At 39.7% G+C, this 12,970-nt stretch overlaps 1 long non-coding RNA gene across 1 annotated transcript in view; it reads left to right on the top strand.

The window, feature by feature from the left end:
- The first annotated feature begins 381 nt into the window (after window positions 1-381).
- LOC139356540 (uncharacterized) overlaps window positions 382-12,970 on the top strand; it is an 89,365-nt gene continuing 76,776 nt past the window's right edge. Inside the window, exons 1-2 of the long non-coding RNA XR_011608537.1 lie at window positions 382-409; window positions 4,175-4,349. This is a non-coding gene — a long non-coding RNA (uncharacterized lncRNA). The remainder of the gene's footprint in view (window positions 410-4,174; window positions 4,350-12,970) is intronic.

The raw sequence follows: 12,970 nt of genomic DNA, 5'->3' as shown, positions 1-12,970 counted from the left end.
AAAAAACTTCTTGGGGGATTTTTAAGAAGGCAGTTTTGTGTAACATGGAAGACGAGTTGGTCCACAGATTAAGGAGAATAATGAATTTCCTTATATGTCGTCACTCAGACTAAAATAATGACTAAAGGAGGGAGAGAGGAGAGTAGCTATATAAATCAGTAGGAGGGAGTTGTTCTTAAAAAGAGAGTTAATGAATACATTTGAAAAGAAGGATATTAGTCAGGAGAAACCCTTCCTTCTCCATTCACTTTTTTTGTTGTTGTTCGAAATTTGCCTTGAGAATCTGGAACACTTAACTTGTGACCCTATAGCCATCTCTAGGATACATGGAAGACAGAATACAGAGTAAGTGAGGTTAACAGAGTAAGTGAGGTTAGCAGAGGAAAAAGCAGGCACATTCATACTATCTGTAAGTGATTACACATTTATATATCACACCATTCTGGAAATTTCCTGGACTTTTTTTTTTTTGTCTCCTATGACCACTCCAGTTTATGTTAAAAGGTTTTTGAAATTATAATAGCTTTAAGGGTATAAGTGGGTTTTTGGTTACATGGATGAATCGTATAGTGTGGAGTCTTGGATTTTAGTGCACCCATCACCTGAGTAGTGTATATTGTTCCCAACAAGTAGTTTTTCATCCTTCATCTCTCTCCCATCCTCCTCTCTTCTGAGTCTCCAATGTCTATTACACCACATTGTATGCTTTTGAATATGTGTAGCGTAGGTCCCACTTATATGTGAGAATATGCAGTCTTTGGTTTTCAATTTGCGAGTTACTTCACTTACAATAACAGCCTCCAGCTCCATCCTAGTTGCTGCAAAAGACATTATTTTATTGTTTCTTAGGGCTCAGTAGTATTCCATGTTGTCTGTGTGTGTGTGTGTGTATATATACACACCACAATTTTTTATCTACTCATCTTTTGATAGGCGCTTAGGTTGATTTCAGATATTTGCAGTTGTGAATTGTGCTGAGATGCACATGCAGATGTCTTTTTTGATATAGTGGTTTCTTTTCCTTTTGACACAGGATTTTTCCTGACCACTTTGCCAGCCTTGTTTGGGCCCAGGCTCATGGCAGGAGATGCCCTGTCTACTTGGCCCACCGGGCCACACCTGGCTTGCACTCCAGCACAGATCCGGTAACCGCCACGACTTCATACTCAGCCTCTGGCAGAAGTGGGTGTGTGAGCAAGTGAGTGCAGGTCCAGCCAGTTGTTCTAAGTGCTAGCACAAGAACAGGCTCTGTGTGGGGTTTGTGGTTGGACCAGGTGTGTCACAAGTATCTTCCATGGTGGACTCTGACATCCAGATGAGGGGAACATGGTGGCGCCCAGGCAGGGTTTCCTATGACTTTGACACCCCAGATAGGAGTGTTACAGCATGCTACTCAGCTCTTTTAGTCCACACGTCTACAGTCCGATAGATGGCAGTGTATGAACAGCTCAGCCGGTTCTGTCACTCTGCTCTGGCCTGCAGCTCCATGGCTGGCTTGGCCCTACCTCTGCTTCCCATTGTTGTTTCCCATTGTGTGGGGTGGCTGTCCTCTGCTGGCAAGGGGCCACAGTGTTACAACCTTCTTTGTACCTGAGTTTGGTGGGTCACAAGTTCTTGTCCCACATCCAAGAAGAATGAACGTATGCTGAATTGAAGCATGAGGAGGGCAGAGAATAATTTTATTGAGCAACAAAATGGCACTCAGCAGAGAGGGGATGTGAAGGTGGTCATCCACCTGAAGTCAGGTGGTTTGTATTTCTGTGTGGCAGAATCTAGAGCTTTTATGGGCTCAGAATTGGAAGTGTGTGCTGATTGGTTTATGAGCATGCAGAAAAGGCTAAAACAAAGGCATTACTCAAAGGTAGGCAAGATAGTGTAAAAACACAATTAGGGAAGGGTAGGTATGTGTAAACCAGGTGAAAGGTGAGGATCAATCAGAGGAAAGCACACTAGTCAGGAAGAGAGGTTCTCAATCAGGTCTGTGGATTTGACTTGTAGCTTGACCTTCAGGCTTTAAACTGTCTTTGACTTGAAAGGAGGTTTCACCAGGGACCAAGCCCTATCTGTCTATGGATTTCTCTGCCTCCTGCAGCTATTACTTTGGGTAGATATTCAGTAGTGGGATTGCTGGAGTGAATGGTAGATATATTTTTAGTTCTTTGAGACATTTCCATAGTGTTTTCAATAGAGGTTGTGCTAATTTACATTCCCACCAGCAGTGTATAAGTGTTTCTTTTCACTTTGTCCACACCAAGATCTATTGTTTTTTTGACTTATTAGTAATGGTTATTCTGGTGGGGGTAAGATGATATCTCATTGTGGTTTTAATTTGCATTTCCCTGATCATTAGTGATGTTGAGCATTTTTTCATGTTTGTTGACCATTTGTATATCCCCTTTTGAGAAATGTCTATTCATTTCCTTTGCCTGCTTTTTAATGGGATTTGTTTCCCCTGCTGATTAATCTGGGCTCATTGCAGATTCTGGATATTAGTCTATTGTCAGAAGCATAAGTTTAAATATTTTCTCCAAGTATGTAGGTTGTCTGTATGCTCTGATAATTATTTATTTTGCTGTGCTGAAGCTTTTTAGTTTAGGTCTCATTTATTTATTTTTGTTTTCATTGCATTTGCTTTTGGGGTCTTAGTCATAAATTCTTTGTGTAGGTCAATGTCCAGAAGAGTTTCTCCTAGGTTTTCTTCTATAATTTTTACGGGTTCAGGACTTAGATTTAGAACTTTAAGCCATCTTGAGTTAATTTTTGTACATGGTGAGAGATAGGAATTGAGTTTCATTCTTCTACTGTGGCTCTCCAATTTTTCCAACATTATTTATTGAATAGTGTATGATTTTGTATGCATTGTCAAAGATCAGTTGGTTGTGTTTAGCTTTATATCTGCATTCTCAATTATGTTCCATTGATCTATGTATCTACCTTTATAACAGGTACCATGCTGTTTTGGTTACTATAGCCTTGTACTATAATTTGAATTTGGGTAATGTTATACCTCCAGATTTGTTCTTTTTGCTTAGAATTGCTTTGGGTATTGGAGCTCCTTTTTGATTCTATATGAATATTAGGACTGCCTTTTCTATTTCTTTGAAGAATAATGCTGGTATTTTGATAGGAATTGCATTGAATCTATAGATTGTTTTGGGCAGTACGGTCATTTTCATGATATTAATTCTTCCAATCTATGAGCATGGGATACATTTCCATTTGTTTGTGTCATCTATGTCTTCTTTTAGCAGTGTTTTATAGTTATTCTTGTAGAGATTGTCCACTTCCTTAGTTAATTATATTTCTAGGTACTTTAATTTTTTTGTAGCTATTAGAAAAGGAATTAAGTTCTTCATTTCGTCCTCAGCCTGATCGTTATTGGTGCTACTGATTTGTGTACATTGATTTTGAAATCTGAAGGGCTGGAATGCAGAGATCTCAGTGTTGGGCACTGTTTTTTTACATTATTTTTCCTCAATATTTTATTCACTGGGTTGAATATTTCAGGTTTCAGACTAGTAGGAGATGCCTATAGGTAAAAACCATCTGTGTAAAGCCGGTGGATAAATGCAATACTCTAAAGGTGGGCAGAGGTCCCAGCCTTGACAGAGGCAGCTGGGGAAGCTCTCAGTGAAATGCACTATGGTCTTTTTAGGGGAAAGGGAGGGAGTCCCCACAGCTCTCCTTCCAGGCTAGCAGGAAAGGAATCTGCCTCCTAGTCACACTCCTGACCTGCTGTTCTGGCTATTTAGATCAGAAAAGCACCTCTTTTTATCTGCAGGAATACTGATGTTCCAAGTAGAGAGAGATTGTTATTTTACCTCTCATGCAAATCCTAACCTGGAGAGCACTTCTCCTGTGGGAATGCAGTTACCCTGAAGTGTTGCATAGACTGGCTACAGGTACAGTCATGATGCACTCCTGTAAGAGGAGCCCCAGTTGTGTTTGCAGTAGTGAGAGATGAGGAGAAATAGTCACTGTCCATCATTTTTCATGTGTACTAGGACTGCCTGACTGTTGGGATAGAGACTTCCCTGACTGAGCCCAGTGTACCTATGCCTCTGCTGAAACAAAATTCCCACAAATGGAAAGATCTAGGACTCAAGGCCTGCAGTCTGGTTTCTTTTGTCCCATGGGTTTCCTCCCTAATATGGTGCACTCTCCCTCCCCCTAGGAGTAGCAGTTGCTGAGGACCAGACTGCTTTGAATCCTGCTGCTCCTCTGAGTCTAGCCACCCAGTGGAGCTACCACACTTTGGGCTGGTGCTGGGGAATGTCTGCAAGGTATTCAGTGATGTGACCTGCCCTCTAGTTTCCTAGCAGTGGGAACCAGCACCAGCTGCCATGGAGGTGAGAGAGGAGTGGCATAGATGCCGAGGTTTCCTTGGTTGTATATAGCCTTAATATGTTGGCCTTCTCAGATGCCAGCTGTAATAGTAACATACTGGGTGTGTGGACAGACTCAAGACTTCCTAGTTATTAGCCAGGGTGATGCAGGCAATGGCGATAGCTGAGATCATGCAAAAGTTTTCTACTTCCTGAGTACTGTGTTATTGTGTCCACAGATGCTGTAATGGGCTATGCAGGTTGGCCTGTAGCCTGGAGGTGGCATTTGCAGAGAAGCATCACCGATGGTGGTAGTGCTGGCATTTATGTTTGCCTTATGTTACCAGGGAAGTACTCTGATGTTTCAGGAAATGGCTGGGCCATGGAGCTCCCAAACGTCCCTGTCTTTTGTGTTACATGTGGACACCAGCATTGGCCCCATTGTGGATCAGAGGGCAGTTCCTGGCTGTGCCGTAATATTCCAGGGAGGAGCGCAGCTGCCTCTGTTACACAAAAGAATCTGCACGGAGTGGGAGTTGGGAGTAGCAGGCAGCAGTAAGCCCACTCAGATTCCTTGGCAAGGCAGGTCTCACACAGAACACACAATGTTCTGCTAGCAGCAGCTGGCTGTGTTCCAGGCAGCCTAAGCTCAGAACTCAAAACTGCCCCAGGCCATAAGCCTTCTCAATGGAGACAGAAACCACAGCTTCCAGGCCACATGCCATTCCTAGTCTGCCTATGGAGCAGGGGTGTCTAGCTCCTGTACCAATAGCCCTAGTGTGCTTCCTGCTCACCCCTCACTTTTGGCCAATGGGGTTCATCCCCACTCAAGATTAGGTCACATATCTCCGTTGGGAGCTTCTGTCAACCTGTGATCACTGGCTGTGTTAACTGGCAGGTTACTGCAAGGTCCCCTGTGAGGGAGAGTTGCAGGACTTTTCCTTAGTTCAGCTAAAGATGGGGTCTTTGTCCCATGACCACAAAAATTCAGGCGCGCAGACAATTCAAATGGTGAGTAAAACAGAGTTTTATTGGGTGAAAAAGGAGAAGGGGAAAACAGGGACTCTAGGCCAGAATCCCTGCTAGAGCCCTTCCCACCTACAGCTTGAATCCCAGTTTCCACACAGGAAGAGGAGGGGCCAGGCTCCTCCCTGTTGCAAATGGCACGAACTTCCTAAGGCTCCACCCCAGTGTGCAAGCTGGTTGGAGTTTTTCCAGGGACGCCCTCCTACCTGATTGTCTCATTCCGCTCTCTAAGGAAATACATCTGACTTAGATTAAGGATAAGGACAAGGACCCATCTTAACTGCTTTTTTGCTGACAGGGGGCACTGTTTTGGGGGAAATGGCAGTCATAGCTCCCTCAGAGGCCTATTTAAGGGCTTCCAGCAGAAGGGGCCAGGGTCAGAGGCTCTGGTTGCATGACAGTTTTGAGTTTGATGTCCTGAAGTCAAGAACAGACAAACTGGATTATTAGAAAACATATATCAAAATGAAACAAAAGGAGAGGTAAGGACAGCTCAAAAACGCTAAGGCCTCTTACCAGTTTGCACAAGGAGAGGGATGCCAAAAGCTCAACTGGTAAAACAAAAACAAAAACAAAACAAAACAAAAACTTCACCCTTTTGCTGGCACATTGGCATTCTGAGTTTTCTTCCCCTGAGCTCAGTCCTAAGTCAATCAGTTTAAGGTTTCAGAAATTAACCCTCTCCAGTTTGGAGAATGCATCTGAGGGGAGTGTCTAGTAGTTCGAAGACACAATTACCTAACTGTGAAGAGAAGAGCAGGGAGGAGAGAAGGAAAAGAAGAACCTAGGAGTTCAGGATGCATTTGAAAGGGGTACAGCCTGAAGATGAATGGCTACCTATCTATAAAGAGAGGAGCAGGTACCCCTGGTTCCCTTCTCTTCCTAGCAGATAGTGGGGCATGTGAGGGGGAGAGCAAAGAGTGTTCTTTTTCCCTCTTCCATCCTTGCATACCTGACTCCTGGCAACCTTGGCAGGCATGATCGTGAGTGTCAAAGCAACTTGCACCCATGAAACAGGGAGGACCTAGAAAATAGGATTTGTCCACTCTCATCTATTCCTCTATCCCTAAACTGTCAGTAGCCTTGGAGTTCCCTTGACCTCATTTATGCCATGGATATTAATGTGGCTTTTATCTGTAAAACAGGAAGCTTGGGGTTGGCTTAATTGGCAGAAATCTGCCATGCTTACCTGCATTGTGCCTTTTATTTTATTTATTTTTTTGTTGAAATAATATTTTTATATATTGGGTTACATAAAATTAAGTTCACCTTTTTCTCTTTACTTTTGCAATGTGGTTACTAGAACATTTAAAATTGTATAGATAATACATATTAATATTTTTATTAGATGGCATTGCTCTGTAAAATATCTTTACATGTAATACAATATAATTAATAACTATTAACTACATGATGAAATACAGGCTAAAGGAATAAATCAGATTAAAGGCCATTTAGTAATCTGTACTTAGCATAATATATTTCATCTAATCTCAGTGCTACTGAAAATGGGTGTGTGTTTTAATATTAAATCACCTTCTACCAACCATACTAAGAAAAGATAAATATTATTTTGTTGTGGAAGAACAGATCAACACCATAAGGCATCATATTATTAAAGGCTCGGGAGTTTGATCTATTTACATTATGATTTCTGATTAAATCATAAGCAAATCCGCTTATACGTAATGCCAAGTAGAATACTGATAATCGGTAATTATAATTACTGTATTTCCAAAAACCAAAATATTTGTTTTTTAAACAAAGTTATTTTCTGGCATCCAATTAGCAAGTCTGACCAGGCTATAAAACCAAACAAACAAACAAAAATTACCTTCTGGAAACAGTTTAAATAATAGCATTATACCTTTTAATGTCTGTTGCCGTTTGCCTCTGAATCCCTCAGATCCAGTTGTCCTTCTTAGGGCTTTGACCTGAAGCTTGGAATTGAGTTTGGGACAAAGATGTGTCTCAGGGTGGGTTGCATGGACTCTTTATCATAAGCCAAATGCTAAGGTGAAACTGTGGAATTGAGTCCTCCTTCAACAAGGGAGAAAAACGGTTGTCTTGTGACACACCCAAATAGCTGGTGGCTATAGTTGTGCTTCCTAGGAGTTGAGTTTCGGGTGCTTGGCTTTGGTTATCTCCCTTGGTGTTACTTTCCAAAAAGGAAATCTCCAAGTGATGGGCATCCTATTTATTCCATTATCCGGCAGGATTTGCAGGATAGTTGCTCAGAACTAGAATACTGATTCAGATTTTTACATTATCCATCCCTCTTGTTCTTTCTGAGCTGCAGCCAGAGATTGCTGGTTGGTTCACAGGAACAAGTTGGATTAGTCTAAAAATGTAGGAGCAAACTTTAAAAGAACAACTGATGGGCTTAGAATTTAATGACAAATGTGTAAATTTTGAAACATAATTTCTCTCTCTCCAATTCTCATTTTTGTTAAGAAACAAATCATCATAGGATTGAGTGGTTTGTAAAATAGACTTTATTCGTATACTTGGCCTGATTATTTGCATAAAGTACAGCAAGAAAAATTATTTCTACATAGGCCTTTTGGATTGGATTTGATGGAACTCTGTTCCATAACATGTCTCAGATAAGATCTTTTAAAGCTGAGCCGAGCCATAGGTTTTTATCATCAAACACCTGTAAGTTGGGTGATCCTTTTCTCTTAAGGTCCCAAGATAAACATGGAGCTCCTGGACTTGTTAGAAAGTGACATTTTTGACCAGGCGGTGTGGCTCATGCCTGTAATCCCAGTACTATGGGAGGCCGAGGCGGGCAGATCACGAGGTCAGGAGATCGAGATCATCCTGCCTAACACGGTGAAACCCCGTCTCTGCTAAAAATACAAAAAAATTAGCCAGGCATGGTAGCGGGCGCCTGTAGTCCCAGCTACACAGGAGGCTGAGGCAGGAAAATGGCGTGAACCCCAGAGGCGGAGCTTGCAGTGAGCTGAGATCACGCCACTGTACTCCAACCTGGGAGATAGGGCCAGACTCTGTCTAAAAAAAAAAAAAAAAAAAAAAAAAAAAACAGGTCAGGAACCCTGTACAGAGACTGCATAGAAGAGGGTTTGAGACCAGTTTCCCCATGGGGCTTTTATTGGTTCTGCAAGTTGAGATTGACTCCTTAAAGGGAAGCATACCCTTCCAGTCAAAGCCATGGTAAAATAACCACTTTCTCCAACTGTGTCCTGTTGCAAAAGAAAAATGAATTCTTATTGGATTTGTGCAAACAACTATATTGCCATAAGTTAAGAATACTTAGTTTCCAAACTCTAGAGGAACCAGGCAGAGAGAAACATGCTCCAAACTGTGTTCATAGGAGTATAACTTACTCAATTATTAAAGGCCGTAAATGGTTTAAAATAAGTTTCTTTGACTCTGAAAAACAAAACAAGGCTCAGTAATATTCCAAGCAAAAGTGAAAATGATTTGCTTCAGCTTTCGGAGTTCAATCTATTTAGTTAATTCTTGCTTTGCTTGATATTAATGAGCATTTCAGTTCTTCATGGGTCCTGTACATTTTCCTTTATTCCAATATTACAATCTCAAAAGTGATCAGAAGCCCATATTTGAGAGCACCTGTCAGAGTCTGATAGCTTCCCATAAACCGTCTTTGAAAAGCATCAAAGAAAGGATTGTCTGTGAATAGCAAAATGCCCAGGGTAGTTACAGTTAGAAACATGATTGACAAAGAAGTTTGGTTATCTCTGTGGTTTACAATAACTTAACATAAAAACCTTAATTATGATTGATAGCATATTCTCAGACAATAGAATTTTAGAAATTCAATGCAATTTTGGAACATATATTAGCATTGTTTACCAAGATATAACCTGAAGAAGATTGAGAATCATTTTGGCAATTCCATGTACCTAAACATGTCAGATAATACTGTTTACCTCTCTTCTGGACACTTCAGGGGCCCTGTGAAGTATTTGAAAAGCCAAGAAGTGTCAGGAAAGACAATTTTGAAAGTGAAGTTAGATTTTGGGAAAGCTGTTAAATGTTCAAGGTTTAAAACATTTGATATTACGAAAGAGAATTCCACATCACCATTACTTATTTTGCCAAAATGATGACTCAGAAATTTTAAAGAAGCAAAAACCTCCTCTCCCAGGGCATTTCTTAATGCTTTTAGGAAAGAAGTATTTTATGGATTCTCAGGGTTGGGAGAGTAGGTTGCTTCTAATAGATACATTCCAACGTGACCACTTTAGTAGTCTATTAACTCATTTCTTAATCCCATGCTTTCGAAGTTGCTACATTTCAATTTCATTGATTATAAGCAATTTTTGGTTCCAGGCTTTAATTAGTCATCTGACTCTTAATAAATAGTAACACCATTCACAGGTGCTGAAGCCAAGACATTAAAACCCAGATCCTTAGTGGGTACAACACTATTCGTGAATGCAACCTCATCAAGTCATGTATCTCTTCTCCCATATAGACCGACACCTTTAGAAGGCACTTCACAAATACTCCTCAAGGTTTTCCTGACATAAAAGCTTCAGTCTTGGAACATTTTGGTGTAACTGTATCTCTTGCCAGACAGCTCAATATCTGTTTGAGTGAAGTAGAACTCTAAGTCTTTATAGAGACCTAGAGTCAATACTTGATGGAAAGACATTATCCTAAGGATAATTTGCATCAGTTTATGAAGTAACCTTCTCAGAGTTATCTATGAAAAATTTGTTGTTTTTGTTGTTGTTGTTGCAAAGTTCTGGTTCCCTAGGGAAGGGGAAGTACTGCCTTGTCCACTAAGAAAATGTGGAAGTTCAAAATTCTCAGATTCTTCCATGAGTATCCAAACATCCTATCTCATATCTCAGGGTCTACTGCTTTCCCACTAGTGCTCCTACCTGGCATGGTTACACACATAGTTGGTCCTATAAATCTGTCACTTCTGCAATCCAACCTAACCTTCATCTGCAGTCATATTTGCCTGCTGTTTTTCTCAAGTATGCTTTTGCTTTAATTACTGTAGATTTTACATCTCATATCTCCTATGTAAACTCTCTAGAGATATAAGCAGCAGCCAGCAGACTCCACAATCTTTATAATCACTACCATTGGTATCATTAGGAAGTTGATCTTTCAACCCTCTTTCTCTTACTTGCACTTCAACCCATGCCACAACATGTGATAATTTGAATGAGTTTTATGTCATTCTTTGACATGGATTTCCCATGGTTCTTTTCTCTATCCAATTCTCTATAAGTAAGGAATTTATTCATACCTATTTACTCTTCAACCAACCCAATCCTAAAATACTATTTCAAGTGTTTGTTAATGAGAACCACCATAGGAGAAAGTTCACACACCCAAAACGGATATTTTAAGAAGATAAATTTCCAAAGGACTATTTACAAACGTTTTCATCTAATGAAATCATGAGGGATATACTGGGCTTTGTAAAAGTGTCCCTTTTACCATTCCTAGTCCCAGTGGAAAAAGGGGTGGTCGTGGTGGTTACAGAAGACCAGAAGGAAATATTTGTATAGAATTAGCATGGACTTTCAGTCAAAAGAAATAGCCAGCTCAAGGTTCCTTGTTGCTGGGAAAGGCCCAGGATAAAAAAATCCTGTCCACTTCCTTCTGTCTTCCTTTGTTTCCTTGCTGGGGCTTCCTATTAGTCAAATCAAAACTGAAGCCCAAAGACATTGCAAATTGCTAATATGATTTCTATAAATCTGCTTCCTAGAACAGAGAGAGCAGTATTGGGAAGAATGGTGAATAAATTTTAAGGGTAAAATACCTCATATATCATCAATTATGAGGACTGCTTGAAATGTTTACAATTTTATGGCTAAAAAACACAGTTTTTTTAAAAGAGGAAAGAATCATATTTTAATAGTTGAGTTGTTTTCAAAAACAGCTTAATCAAACATTTACTACCTAGAATATACATAATAATGTAAGCTATGTCATATTGAATGTGTCTTATAAATGTCAAGCACACTCAAATTTATTTCATTAACCAATTTGATCTTCAGAAAATTGTCTTGTGTACCCATTGTTAGGCACCATTGTACCAGTTTTGTAGATCTGAAACAGATGTTTGAAGAGGTGATAAAATTGTTTTCAGTCACATCAATCACAAGTGAGAATTTAATACATAATTCCTGCTTTTCTTGACTCCAAAGTCAGGTTATTATACTAATAGGTATAATATTGGGAAACGTTTTATAGCAATTATCTCTTCCCATATATATTTTATAGTTATTTATTGAGCATCTTCTATGAGATGGGGAATTTCACAAGAATGTTGATAAATATGAAGGAAGCTATAACTCAGATCTTGTTCATGAGATGATTATAGTGTGTTACAGAGTCAGTCTGCTGGAAGCACTGAGTATATGCAGAACAGGCATGGGAGGCCAGGAGGTGGTTGCATTGTAACCTGCCAGCATTATGTCATAAAAGCTTTCAGTGACCAAAAAAGATTCTGGTTTCCAGGATGCAAGGAAACTAGATATTCTAGTTTCTAGGACAGCAAGTCTCAGAAAACTAGACAGTGTGTTTAATGATGGGCACAACTACTCACAGAGCAAGTGGAAAAAAATCAAGAGCCAAATATGGACTTGAGGTGTGAATAAAGTTTGAGCTCCCCAAAAGACACTGGTAATTTTAAAAACAAGAAAACCCAAAATTGTCTGGCATTTGAAGAAATTTTGGACAGTGTACTAACATCACTGAATAAGAGAGTATAGCCTACCCTTGGTCATCTTGTTATCCACTCTGTCACTTTCATGACTTTGGGTTAACCCTACTTAACAAAATTAACTAGAATGTAAAATGAATATGCCCATAATTTTACATGCACTCCTTCCTCATTTCCTTACCCCAGATCGTTACAAAGAATGCTGTGTATTCGCCCTAAACTATCATTGATTCTGGAAAGTACTTAAAAGGATAAATAAAAGGTACTGAAGTGAAAGCTATGTGTGTTTTATTTTCCACCATGTGGTATTAGGTTGGGTGCCTGCGGATGAAGAAAAATGAAATTCTTTCGCAATATCCATCCTCTCATTCATTTAGTAAAAATAGAAAAAGGCATAGGTCTCCACGATATAAATTTGATGATACACAATAAAAGCAGACTCCTCTTCCTTTAAAATTTATTTTTCAAAATTGGCTCACAGCATTACTAAATGTACACTATTGTTGTGTGTTCTGTGCTTAATTTTCTAATATCCACTTCACCTCCAGTGATTATTACAAGCCTATCCTCACAAGACTATTTCATTGCCAGTGATTGGTACATGGCCCAACCAGGTTGGGCACATGATATAATTGTTATCAATGAGAACTAAAGAGAAATCTGTATGGGATTCTGAGACAGTTTTACGTGTTTCTGTAAAAGGGAGTTGAAATATATATATTTCTCATATGGTCATTGATAAAAAAAAATCTGTTAAGCTGGGAAGTTCCATGACCATCTCACTACAAACCTGGTAAAATGGCAACATAAAGAGAAGTGCAGAACCAAAAGGAACATAGATAAGTGGGAACAGCATACCAGAAAACAGATCCTGCTTAGATCTCCATCAGCTGAGATGTCTTTCATATTTGAGTTTATATATTTTTCATTATTTAACCTT

The sequence above is a fragment of the Macaca nemestrina genome, chromosome 10, assembly GCF_043159975.1.
Source record: "Macaca nemestrina isolate mMacNem1 chromosome 10, mMacNem.hap1, whole genome shotgun sequence".
NCBI lineage: Eukaryota > Metazoa > Chordata > Mammalia > Primates > Cercopithecidae > Macaca > Macaca nemestrina.
Note: the sequence above shows the minus strand (reverse complement) of the source record. Positions and strands in the feature narration are given on the sequence as shown.